Source organism: Helianthus annuus, chromosome 13 (genome assembly GCF_002127325.2).
Source record: "Helianthus annuus cultivar XRQ/B chromosome 13, HanXRQr2.0-SUNRISE, whole genome shotgun sequence".
NCBI classification, from domain to species: domain Eukaryota; kingdom Viridiplantae; phylum Streptophyta; class Magnoliopsida; order Asterales; family Asteraceae; genus Helianthus; species Helianthus annuus.
The window spans coordinates 66,005,079-66,019,169 of NC_035445.2; positions in this window are offsets into that span (position 1 = coordinate 66,005,079).

Genomic DNA, 14,091 nt, shown 5'->3' on the forward strand with positions numbered 1-14,091 from the left:
AGCCCAAACGGCATCACTAGGAACTCGTAATGTCCATAACGAGTCCTAAACGCGGTCTTGTGTACGTCTTCCTCCTTGACCTTCAACTGATGATAACCTGACCTCAGGTCAATCTTGGAGAAATAGCTTGCTCCTTGCAACTGGTCGAACAGATCGTCGATCCTGGGTAACGGATACCGATTCTTGATAGTGACCTTGTTAAGCTCACGGTAATCGATGCACAGACGCATCGAACCATCCTTCTTTTTAACGAACAAGATTGGCGCTCCCCAAGGAGACGAGCTAGGTCTAATAAAACCTTTAGCTAAAAGCTCATCCAACTGCGTCCTCAACTCCTTCATCTCCGTTGGTGCCAATCTGTATGGTGCTCTTGCTACAGGTGCTGCACCTGGTATGATATCTATCCGAAACTCTACTTGCCTATCCGGTGGCAAACCGGGTAGTTCTTCAGGAAATACTTCAGGATATTCCGAGATAACAGGGATATCCTCAATCTTCGGCTTCGGCTCATCTATGGTAACTTGTGCCATATAAATGACACATCCCTTTTGCATGCATCTGGATGCCTTGAGCATGGACACTTGCTCGGGCAATCCATGCTGGGTATCTCCTTGAATAGTAAGTGACTCACCAGACGGAGTCTTAACTATTACTTGCTTTCTGTTGCACAAAATCTGGGCTTGGTTACTCGACAACCAATCCATGCCTATCACTATGTCGAATCCAGCTAGCTTAAAGGGAATCAAGGATAACGGGAAGGAATGATTCCTAATGGATATAACACATCCATCTAGAACAGTTGAGGCGGTTTCTATGGTTCCATCGGCTAATTCCACCTCATACTTTACACTTAAGGTTTTAACAGGAAGGTTCAACAGTTTACAAAACTTATCATCTACAAACGACTTATCAGCCCCCGAATCAAACAAGACTCTAGCAAAAACATCATTTACAAGAAACGTACCGGTAATGACGTTATCGTCAAGGACTGCTTCCTTTGCGTCCATTTTGAAGACTCTCGCATTAGTCTTCTTCCCTTCCTCGGCCTTCTTCGCAAACTTTGGACAGTTGGGCCGAATGTGCCCTTTCTCGTTGCAACCAAAACACGTTGCATCCTTCATCTTCTTGCAATCCACAGCTTTATGATCTGTGGACTTGCAGATCCCACAACGTTTCTCGAAGGACTGGGATTTCGTTTCCAACCGACACCTCCCAAAGTGGTGCCTCCTGCAGATCTTGCATCTGGGTTTCTCACCCGACTGATGATCATTTCCCCTAGACCCCGACCCTCTCCTGTGGTCGTTGTTCCCTCTATGTCGCTTTTCAGATCTTCGTGAGGTGTCATCCTCACGTTTTCGTTTGTTCTCCTCAGAGCTCTTCATGGCTCTCAATCTAACCACGTCTTGAGTGAGGGAGAGGGATAGGTCTGCTACGGATCTAAATGTAGTGGGTCTTGAAGCTTTGACGCTGGCTTTGATCTCCGGTGCCAGACCCCCAATGAATCGAGCAATCCTACGCGGCTCCGGGGTCACCAAGTAAGGCACTAAACGAGACAGCGTGTTGAACGTAGTAAGATACGCTTGACAATCGAGGTTTTTCATGACTAAGGATACAAAATCCGATTCAATTCGTTCGACCTCGTGCTGCGGACAGAAGTTCTCTTTAATCAGGGCCACAAACTGTTCCCATGACAAACCGTACAGTGTGGCCTTACCGGCAGCTTGTAGGAGTGACTTCCACCATGCTAACGCATCTCCTTTGAATGACTGGGACACGTACTTCACGACGTCCCTATCAGCACACCCGCTGATATCAACTACAGTGTCCATCTCGTCAATCCACGTCATGCAGTCGACGGCTCCTTTTTCCCCAGTGAAATCTCTGGGCTTGCAAGATACGAAGTATTTGTACGTACAGGACCTGCTGTACGTGTCACGTTTCAGTTCAATCTCCTGCTTTGGGACGCTGCTGTGGTTGGAGGAATGATTATCATCCTCAACTTTCTTTGGCTCACTCTTTTTAGACGGCGGCTTACTATGAGCCCCAGAATGAGTCTTAGCCTTGACATGCGTCACTAAGCGGGTTCTACTCTGAGTACCACTAGATTCTTTGAACTGCCTATCCATAGCCTTGGCGACAGCATTATCTATCAGTGCTTGCAATTCTGCACCGGTAACGTGAATCTTTGCATTATCTGAGCGTTCCCCAGAATGACTGTTGGTTTCTTCCGATTTGGCCATTGTAGCTTTAAGCTACAATAGAGGACAAGGTCTTATTTAGAACCTAACAGTATTATCGTTCTAGACGATTTATTAACCATGGTATCAAAAACCTTAGCAGTTAATTTAATAAATTTCATTCAGGCTCTTATTAGCAATCAAGGAATGAAAATATATATATTGGCACCATAGGCCTAGTCACAAGGACAATCACTAAATTATAAATTTAGATTTTTATAGGACTATAAATTGTATAATTAAACAAATAATCCTTTACTAGACAGAGAGTCATAAACCACAACTGTCTTTATATAACATAGTTATAACCCGTAGGTATCAAGCCATTAATAGACTTGTGTACAGATATAATCTGTAGATAATTCTTTACTAGGCAGGGAGTCATAGACCACAACTGCCACTGTATGACATAGTCATAACCCGTAGGTATCAAGTCATTAATAGACTTGTATACAGATAAAATCTGTAGATAATTTATTAAAAAGGGTGGCTTGTGTGATTTTACAGATCACGCTTGGCCAGGAATGCTAACATGTCTTCAGATGTTAACAGGGAGTTGAATCCTTTCAACCAGGTTTTACCATCACAGCCAGGCCTGTTAATAAGGCATTCAAGCTAGGTTATACCTTACTAAGATTCTTATAAAATGGCAAATCAAATAAAAATTGATATTTTTCATTATTTTAATATTATTCATGCATATAAAAAAATGATAATTTCAAACTAACCATTTAAATTTCCAATAAAATACCAGTACATAATTGCCCTAAACGGGACTTTGAAATAACATAACTAGCATGAATAACATGCCCGCACAGGGGCTAAACAAGTACAACAATAACAAAATAAAATAAAACAAACCCACGCAGGGGTTAACAGGATAACATACCCACACAGGGGTAGAGAAAGACAGATATACCCACGCAGGGGTAGAGTACTGGAATAAATGTCCACGCAGGGACATGAGTACATGAAATAATAATCGAAGGATTCAACGATCCTTCTTGCTCTTACCCTTGAGCAAATCGAATACCTTCTTAAACATGCCACTGGTGCGTCGGCGATCCTCTCGCATATTGTGCTGAAACTCGTGTCGCATGCTATCAATCCCCTGCAGGATCTCCTGAACCTGCGGCGGCGACATCATAGGCGCCGGTGGCGGTGGCTAGTAGTGCTGCGGCTGCGGCGGCTGGTAAGGCTGCGGCTGCGGTGGCTGCTGGTAACCCGGAGGGTAACCAAAAGTAGATGGGCCAGCAGCCCAAGGGTCTCCAAGTGGACCACTATGTGGGAGTGAGCTGTAGTTCACAGCTTGCCAATAAGGGTCTCCCGTGTAATCATAACCCTGAGGGAATACCTGCTCGAACGGGTTGAACTGAGCGGCACTAGCATAAGCCGGAATCGGCTCTCCAAAATTCTGCGGCGGCAGAGGCGGGATCGGAACAGAAGTAACCTCCGATACGGGATGCTGAGACTCCCCTGTCTCGGACTCCCCGGGAAGAGACGTGTAGCGGCTGCTACTAACACGTGGAGGGGTGCCTATGCGAATCCCTCCGCGCGTAGACATGCGCGCATTCCTCCTAGGCCTCTGAGGCGGAGGAGGTAAAACTGGTGGCGGCGGTGGTGACGGAGTGATCACGTCACGCCACAGGGCCTCAGATAGGTCCTGCGGTAGAGGCGGCTGCTGCTGGAGCTGCTGCTGCTGCGAGTGGTGCTGTGAGTGCACCGGCGAACCATGGAGCGATTGGAGCATCGGAGTACCATGGAGTGATTGAAGCATCGGAGAGTTGTGGCTAGGGGTGAAGTACCAATCATGCTGCTTGAACCTCTCCTGGAAGCTGTCCACACCATTAAATGGTGATCCTGTGTATGGCGACCCATCCGATATCTCAATCGGGTGGTTTGGTGTACCTGATGGTGGGAGCGAAGGGTCCGTCTCCTCGTCTACGTCCATCTCGTGACCACCAGAAAGGTGGTCCTCCTGTCCAAGTGGGTTATGGCCCACTGGCTCCTCCACATAAGCATTAGGGTTATACAAACCCTGGTAGGCTGGCGCTGGATACTGCTGCGGTGACTGGTGCAATGGTATGTAGGATCCATGCGAACCATGGGGCCCGTTCTCCGAATGGGGCCCAAACGAGTGGGGTAATGACGGAGAAGTGCTCGCGGAAACCGAATGCCTAGCAGGCTCGGCAAAAGACCTCCAAAGGTCGTTAGCGGCTGTGTTGTGTGTAGCAGATGGAGCCCGCCTATGCGAGGGACCAGCCTCATGATCGTGCGATGTAGGAAATCCTCCACGACCTCTCATCCTTGGCGGCATCCTGATCCTGTCAAAAGTCAAACAAGTTGCACAACAAAATATATAAGACAATGCATTAATAAATAAAAATAAATTAAACGAAATGTCGAACATTTCCTAAGTTCTTTGTCTAGACTCGAAAATCGAGAAATGTGCAATTGTGTAACTGAGATTAAACACATTAGAATAGTGTTTAATTCACTCAGCGTTGGCTCTGATACCAACCTGTCACACCCCGATTTCCACGTGTCACCGGTGGGCCCGGTGTGGGGTACGGTGACGTAGTTGGCATCGTCATAGACAATCAACACAATATAATAATGCACAGCGGAAGCAGAATAGAAACATTTCAACTTTTAAATAAAGTGTAATAATAAATATCACAGTAGTTGAAATGGATCCACAGGCGTATCAAATAAAAATAGAAATAAATAGTTCAACAGATATATGTCGTCCGAGTTTGCGAGACTATTGTGGACGCTCTCTAGGAAACAGCCAGCCTATTTCCGTATAGTACCTGCACTTAATCTTTTGGGAAAAATACGTCAGTTTACACTGGTAAATACAAATCGACTGACTCATTTTGAAAATGATTGAAAATTTATTTAAATGCACAAGGCATAAATATTTTATTAACTTGGGATAATTATATAATATAAACTTGTTAACGATTTACATGCACTCGTATCTCTGGTGGCCCGGGATCTACTGTCCGGGCTAGAGATTTAATTGACACACCACATTAAAGAGTTATACACGACGAGTGTACGCCTACACCCCGTGCTCTGGTCGTGGCCATCTCGTAAGATAATGCCAAGGATATCCGGGACATGGTCAATAACCCCCCAAAGCCTTTAAGTAAGACAAGACTGTTTAAACGAAATCACACAAGCTATTCAAGACTGTACACCCATAGGGCGCAGGACTTGTGCGCCCGATCAAGCGGTATTTTAAATACCGTACCCCAAGCCCGTATAGGGAAAATAAGTCAAAATGTATTTACCTGAGCAAGTATAAGTCACAAATGATAAGTGGTGGTAGCTTTTACCGGGCTTCCTAATCTGGAACAAAGGTTTATAATTAACCTATTAGATTCCTAACGGCCTTTTATTTAAGCCTAAGCTTTGACCGGTTAGTTTTAGGAATGATACGGTTTACGCACGATTAAGCGAAAGACCGGATAGAATGTGATTTAGACCCGACAAGTTTGAATACTTGTATAATATGGGTATACTAAATACATTCTGAATTTTGAAATAAAAGTGATATCGTTTGACCCGTTTCGGTCAATTTACGCAAACTAGTTACGTAAACCGAACCGAACGCAATAAGGGCGATACGGGTAGCCAAAAGATTCAAATGCAAGTTCCCTGAATTAATATGCTTAGAATATGATATTATATCAGTAAGTTATGTTCTATATTGCCCGGAATAATTTTAAACCCAATTTATGCCTTAAAAGGGCATTTTGGTCATTTAAAAGATAATAAAAGGGTAAAATTAGAAATCTGAGTTTCGGGTCTGGTTCATACAGTAAATATACTTAATATAACATATTATATCAGTAGGGTATGACCCATATACCAAATATATCATTTAAAACCAAACTATGCACCGTAGGGGCAATTTAGTAATTTCACAAGGGCTAAAAATGCCAAAACTGGAAACCTGAGTTCAAAATATTATACTTACTGTTATTATATGAAAATATGTAATTTACATCAGTAGGTATAAGTCTTATAGGTTTAAAACAAGTATAATGCTTTACTATGCGTTAAAACGCTAAAAATACGATTTAAGGGCGTTTTCGGGTTTTCAAATTAAATCTGAGATTTTTATATTTCCAGAATACTTAAAATAATTTATTCATCATATAAAATCAGTAGAAAAAGGTTTCGGGTCAAAAGGATGTGTAAAACTCATTTTATGGCTAAAACGGTCAAAACCGACATAAGCCGAAATGACTAGGCGATCTAGGATCCGTTCAGCCAAAAATTAATTAAAATCATCAAAATTCCCAGAATATTATAATACATCAGTTGGTAAAAAGTTTTGTACCAAAACGTGGCCAGAAACGGGTTCTACGCAAAAAGGACCGTTTATGTAAATTTATAATATAGTTTTACGCTAATGGCCATAACTCACAATCTGGACCACCAACTGATCCGAAACTTTCGGTGCAAGTTTATATAATAAAAATAAGGATTTCTATCCTTTCACTTTTCCAAAAATCCCGTTTTAAATCGAAAAGGGCAAAATAGTCAACTTTATGCATAAACCGGAAACATGCATTCGAATAGGCTAAACATAGACTCAATCAAAGAAAATTCCAGAAAGTTTAACTAAAATAAAAATAGTCAAAAATACTTTCCAATACAGATCTTGTACATGCATGTACGAATCCGAATCGGTAGTCTACGAAATAATCGTTTTACAAGACTTTCGGTTCCGATTCGTGTCTACACTATAGATCGTCGAGTTGATGATGATTAAAACACATTCTTATATGTATTACAAGTTATTTTTAATGATCAATCAGGTTGCATGTCATCTATATCATTAATCATGTCATTCTTCACAAAAATCACTTCTGTTGACTTTTTAGAAATAGGTTTGACTCGACATTAAGCATGCATGTAGTGGGAATCAGTTAGTAACCTTTAGAGGGTTTGTTTCCCACATAAATACCAATCTATAACAAGTTTCAATTCGAGAAATTACTGAAAGAAATCCGTTTAATCAGAAAGTCAAAGGTTATGAACACCCAGTTTGACTTTTACTAATAACCAAAGCATAAACGGATTAAAGAACGAATTGAAAGCTTACAATGGTCCTAAAGATGTTTAGTGGACACTAGAAGTCGGCCTTGATGATCAGTTTAGCTCCAGAAGTCTTGCCTTGAAGGTTCTTGATATTGAGAGCACTTGTTACTATGAAAAATGATCAAGAAATGATCAATAATTTGATTTAAATCAGAATTTTCGAGGCTCCTGTAGTTGTAGGCATGCATGGCATGTTATTGGGTAAATTGGAGGTGCAAATGAGCTGTATCACACTTAAAATCGGACTCAAATAGACCCAAAACCGAATTCTGGTCGCTGGCAGTCCCACGCGGCCCGCTTGGGCTTTCCCAGGCGGGTCGCCTGACCCTTGTTTCAGCCAAACAACTTTCCAATGTTGACAGCTTTGATCCCTGAACTTGTACGCGATGTTTCGGCTACTTTTCTCGACTCGTAAACCCCCAAACTTGGTTTCTAAGAACCTTAGGACTTTTACCAACATGGTAATGCCCTCGGATAACTTTGCGCTCAACCGAAAAGCCCTGAATTCGACGTTGACGCTTTTAGTCCCTTAAGTACGGTTTTGGCCATAACTTTCTCATACGTTGACGAAACTTCATGAAATTTTTACCACATATTCTAGTGAGTATATTTTAGCTATCCAAAGCTTCGGGTCTGCCAAAAGTTCACTCAGAGGTATAAATTAAACATGTTGACACTTTTGGCCCCTATAGTTTACAATACTTCACTTTTGGGCAATTTCCGCGTCGTATGATCCATGAACCATCCGTTAAAGGTTATAAACATTATGTGGGGTCATCATAGAGTCTATTTATCCATTGTTGACACTTTGGACCCTTACGTTCCATAGTTTTCACTGTTTGTCACTTTTAGTCCCTCTAAAGTATGTTTTCACATAACGGAACCTTATGACACGTGTCAAGACATTATTGGACGAAATTTTTCGAGGTGTTACAGCAAGCTAAGCCCGAGATACATAGGACCTTTCGAGGTTATCGAACGTGTCGGACCGGTTGCCTACAAGTTGAACTTACCAGAAGAGCTCAATGGAATTCACAATATGTTCCACATCTACAATCTAAAGAAGTGCTTCGCCGACGAGTCATTGGTGATCCCACACACAGATGTGCATGTAGATGAGAGCTTGAAAGTTTGTAGAAAAGCCTTTGTCGATTGAAGATCGACAGGTGAATAAGCTTCGAAGAAAGCACGTACCGATTGTGAAAGTTAAATGGGATGCTCGTAGAGGTCCTGAATATACGTGGGAAGTCGAAGCTACAATGAAAGAAAAGTACCCCTATTTATTTGAGTAAATCTCGGGTCGAGATTTATTTTAAGGGGGTGAGGATGTAACACCTCGAATTTTTGCGTCCAATAATGTGTTAACACGTGTCATTTGATTACACGTGGCATTTGTATTTAATAAAGGACTAATTTTGACAAACCTTGAAAGTATGTAAATTCGAGGGTTATAAATGTCAACAAGGGTAAATATACTGTATAGTAACCCTAAATAAATGCTTGAACCTTCAAACGAATGTATCATAGATCGTACGAAAGCGAAACACGAAAGAAAGTGAGAGATTACAAGCTACAGGGGTTAACTGTGTCAACATGTTTAATTATACCTCTGAGTGACCCTTTAACGTTCCCAAGGCTTTGTAACGGTATTATACACTCACTAAAATATAATATATAAATTTCGCGAAGTTTCGTTATGAAACGAGAAAGTTACGATCGAATTCGTAGGAGAAGGGTTAAAAGCGTCAATAATGAAAGTGAAGGCTTTCAGAATAATTAAATAAACTAACCAGGGACTTAACTAAGCGAGTAAATAACACGAGGCCCTTAGCAGTAAATAATCAAGGGCCAAATCGCAAAGTTACCCCTTCAAAACCCGAAAGGTCAAGTTAATGATTACTAAAGATTTCATTATTAATTACTAAAGATTTTGTTACCCCTTCAAAACCCGAAAGGTCAAGTTAATGATTACTAAAGATTTCATTATTAATTACTAAAGATTTTGTTACCCCTTCAAAACCCGAAAGGTCAAGTTAATGATTACTAAAGATTTCATTAATAATTACTAAAGATTTTGTTATTTATTACAAAGATTTAGTCATCATTACAAAAGATTTAAAATCTTTGAAAAATAACCCTCTCGCGGGCCGCGTTGCGTTTTGGGTTAAGTTGAGGCGGGCCGCGAGCCTCCTAAATTGTACGCGTCTGATGTTGAACTCAGGCGACCCGCGTACAAAGTGCATGGATCTTCCATGCGGGCCGCGTCAGGCGCCCAGATGCAGAAACATGCTTAAATTGGTTGTTCAGTCTTCTAAAAGCCATGAGATGCATTTAAATCTTTCCAATTGAACCCTAAACAACCCCTAAGCACCAGGAACACATGTTGGAAGGTTGTGGTTAGTTGGGGGACTTGTGTGTCAAAAGTTGTGGTGAAACTTTACTATAAATAGGCATACATAGTTCACAACTTAGAACACACCTCACAACACTACTTCTGATCATTCTTGGAGCTCTCAAGCTGTTCTTCTAACTTCCTAAGTCGTGCATAAGCTTCGGTAAGTTGCCTAACCCTTTTGTGGTTTAGTTTTACTTAGTAATATAGCTAAAAATAAAACCGTCGTAACTACGGTTTGACTTCAAGATAAATCCTTAATAGTTCAGTCATATCTCGAATCAAAAGTAGTTATAAGTCGGTATTTATGTGGGTAATAAACCTCTGAAAGGGTTCCCCACGATCACCACTCTAACTATGTCAAAAATCGAGTCAAACGAATGCATAAAAAGTCAACAGAATTCCATTTTAACGATTCTTGCATAATCTATGATATAAATGATATGAAACCTGTTTTGATAATCATAAAACATGATAATAAGTATATAAACTTGTTTGCGCTCGTTTGAATCGACCATTTGCTATATTGAACCGGTTCGGAGCCGAATGTCGCAAAAGTTTGACTTTTGTTTTGACTTCAGTTCTGACCCGTTTTAGTGAGGTATAGATATGCCTTAGGACTCTCTTAAGACCAGGTCACATATTGGAATGAACCTCTGTGATCGGTTCATGAGTTATCCGAGTCTTTTGCGCATTCCCGTCATTCGCCTAAAAGTTGACCGTAACGGCCTTTTGAAATTAAAACGAGTATTTCGGATACGTGAATGGACCAGAACCTTGCTTAATAAATTATAATCATGTCCTTAAAGTTTCACGTCAATCCGAGGTCTAGAATGAGAGTTATGCTAATTAGCGCAATTAAAATAAACTTTTGTAATAAACGGCGCAATTAGCATAACGCCCATCTAAACCAAGATTTCGTCACCAAAACTTTTACCCACTGTTATAAATTAATATTTTGGGAATTTTAAAGATTTTTAATAATTTTTACCTTGCTCATAACCTGCGGTTATGGCTACGGTTCGGTAAATACCGAATATGCCCTTTTCGGCAAAACATGAGTTCTACAAGGTCTTTTGACCCGATTCCAGTTGCCACTGATTTTAAATAATAATTAAAGTATTTTAGACTTTATAAACTGTTCGGGAAACTCAGATTTCCTGTAGAACTCGAAAAGCCCTTTTAAAAGTCTTTAAAATGACCGAAACACCCCTACGGGGCATAATATTAACTTAAACTCGTTACGGGCATCACGGAAGGTATCCTACTGATACCACAACCTCTTTAAGGCATATTGACTTAGGAAATAAGCGTAAGACTCTCACGGTTACCCATTGCGCCTATTGCGCGCACGGTTCGGCTTATGTAACTGGTTTACATAATTTAGCCGAAACGGGTCAAACTATATTGTTTTAACCCCAAAATCCAGAGTATGATTGTTATACCCATATGAAACAAGTCTTCAAACTTGTTGGGTCAAAATCACACTCCATTCACGGTTTTCGCCTTTCACGCGATTAAACCGTAACAATTCTTTAAGACTAACCGGTCTAAGCTTAGGCTTAACTAAAGACCCGTTAGCATTCTAATTGGTTATTTATACCATCGTTCCAGACTAGAGCCTTCCGGTAAATTGTACCTACGCTTACTTAAGTGAATACGGCTGAGTTATTATTCTTGCTATTTTAAGACAGGAGCTAGCTCAGGTAAATACTCTTAACTTATTTCCCTATACGGGCTTGGGATACGGTATAATAATACCGCTTGGTCGGGTATTGAATATTTAATCGGATTGTGATTAAGTTATTGAGGTAACCCGGTTTGATCTGTATTGTTTGAAATAAAAGCCTTTAGGGGTTAATGACCATGTCCCGGATATCCTTGACATCATTGTATTATAAAATGGTCACGTCTTATGCACGGGGTGTAGGCATACACCTGACAGTTGCATAAGGGAAACGGTATCTCACGCTCAGTGGGCCTATACTTGTGATGTGTCTATTAATCATGACTCGGTTTCTACATCGGGCCCTGAATGTACAACGAACATGTAAATCTGTATACAAGATCATAATTATGATTGTCTCAAGTTATAAAAGATTAATTTTGCCTCTGTGCATTTTAATCAAAGTGTCAAAATAATTTGTGCCTGGTGCATCGAAATCAATTTTCCTAAACTCTTTTCCAACGAGTCAGTTGAGTGTATTTACCAGTGAAAACTGACGTATTTTCAAAAGTCTAAGTGACAGGTACAAGTACGTAATAGGCTGGGAGCTGCTCAGGACATTAATAAGGAATCTTGCAAGTTCTAGGCGTCTAAAGTCTGTTGAACAATTTCTTTGATTTGATTCACCTGTGGATCCTTTACTTTCCGTTGTAACACTTGATATTACTTCACCTTCGGAACGTAATATATTTATCTTTTGCTTCCGCTGTGCATTCATATAATTGTGTGGTTTGACTATATTGTTGCCAAATACGTCACGATAATCCCCCACCGGGCCCACCGGTGAGACACGTGGAAATCGGGGTGTGACATCGGAGTAGCAAACGCGTTGTAGAACTCGTTCTCCATGTTTCAGTAATCAATTTTCCAAAAAACAGTCATTCAAGCGAAATCACCTGCAATAACCACTTCAAGCGAAATTCCAACAAACAGTTTCAAGCGAAATAACAATTTCAAGCGGAATCACTAAATTGTTTGAAACTTTTCAAGCGAAATATCAACTGAAGCGAAATCACTGATTTCGCTTGAAAATTTTCAAGCGGAATAATGACAAACTCAAGCGGAAACAACCAATTAGAGCGGAATCTCTGATTTCGCTTGAACTTTCAAGCGGAATAAGGTAAACTCGAGCGAAATTACATATGCTCGTTCAAGCGGAATCACTTCTTAGGTTCATTTTAGTCACTTTTAGGCTGAATTTTAAGCTGATTCTTTCAAGGCTTTGTTAAAATGCAGTTTTACACAGTATATGAGAAAATTGGCCGATTTTAACCGTAAAAACTTGTTCAATTTAAGAAATAAGGTGTAGAAGTAAGAAAACACAATGTAATCAAGCTGAAATCTGCAGAACTTCTCCTCCTGTGCTCTGATACCACTTGTGGGATCGTGTGTTGACCCAAACGAGTCGTTCAGAGAAGTTTTGATCTGTTTCAGATGCGGAAAATAAGAAACAGACTTAGACTCAGCTTGCAATTCACTTTAAACACCTTGTAGATTGATATAACACTGATTAGACTCAGAATTCAAACCGGCAGCACTTCGGTATGAAATTACAGAACTAACTACTGAGATTTCGCTTGAAGCAACTATATATAGGCCAAGGGGTTTCGCTTGAACATGACAATGTCATTTCAAGCGAAATCAGTTAGACGAGATTTCGCTTGAAACTGTCATAAGTCATTTCAAGCGAAATCTCAACTTTCAAGCGGAATCACACAATTTAAACCTTAAATCTAGCATTTTCTCGTACAATGTGCCCTGATCTAACATATCTAGTCTAAGACTCGATACAAGACGAAGACGACAGATGAATGCACCAACAAATCTTGTAGAAATCCTTCAGATCTGAGTTGTTCTTGGTGGAATGAGGCCAAGACTTGAAGTTCATAAGAACTTCATGATGACATCATCCTAGAACACCTCAAACCCACTGATTTCATGGTTATAAGTTGAGATTTAAAGGTGAAAAAGATGAGGAAGTGTGTGTAGATCAAAGAAGTACAAGATTTGAGCTGAAAACTTACAAGAATCGCGAGAAATCGAGAGGAAATAGGCCCAAGGCGTGTTGGTCGAGTGAGAGCTGTCACATCACTGTTCAAGTGATGTGACAAGTGCTATTTATAGGTGAAGTGGAGTGAAGGTGAAGAAGTGCAACGGATCGGATGGCAGTCCGATCGGGTGGCTGTCCGATCGGGTGGCAATCCGATCGGGTGGCACTCCGATCTGGTGGCCACTTCGATCGATCAGTCACTCGATCGGTGGTCTCCGGCGTGTTGCGTTTCGATGTTTCGTCTTGTTCGTTAAGCTTCGCGATAGTTTGGTCACACCTTTTCGTACCCATATTCATATATTTAGTATAATTAGTCACGTAGGGTCGTATAAATATCCATGTTTCCAAGTTGCGACACAATAACCGGGTTTTGTTTCGATTATGCGTTACTCTGCGACGCATCATGGCCATCGAGGATGGTAGAATAGGTCCTCACTCAACGTCATCGTGAGCGTTAGTGTGTGTGATGTGATGTGTTATAGCGTTAAAGTATGCGTAATATTCGAAAATACTGCGAAATAGCGATGTATGCGATATAGCCGCATTATGATCCGAATCTCTGGTGCTA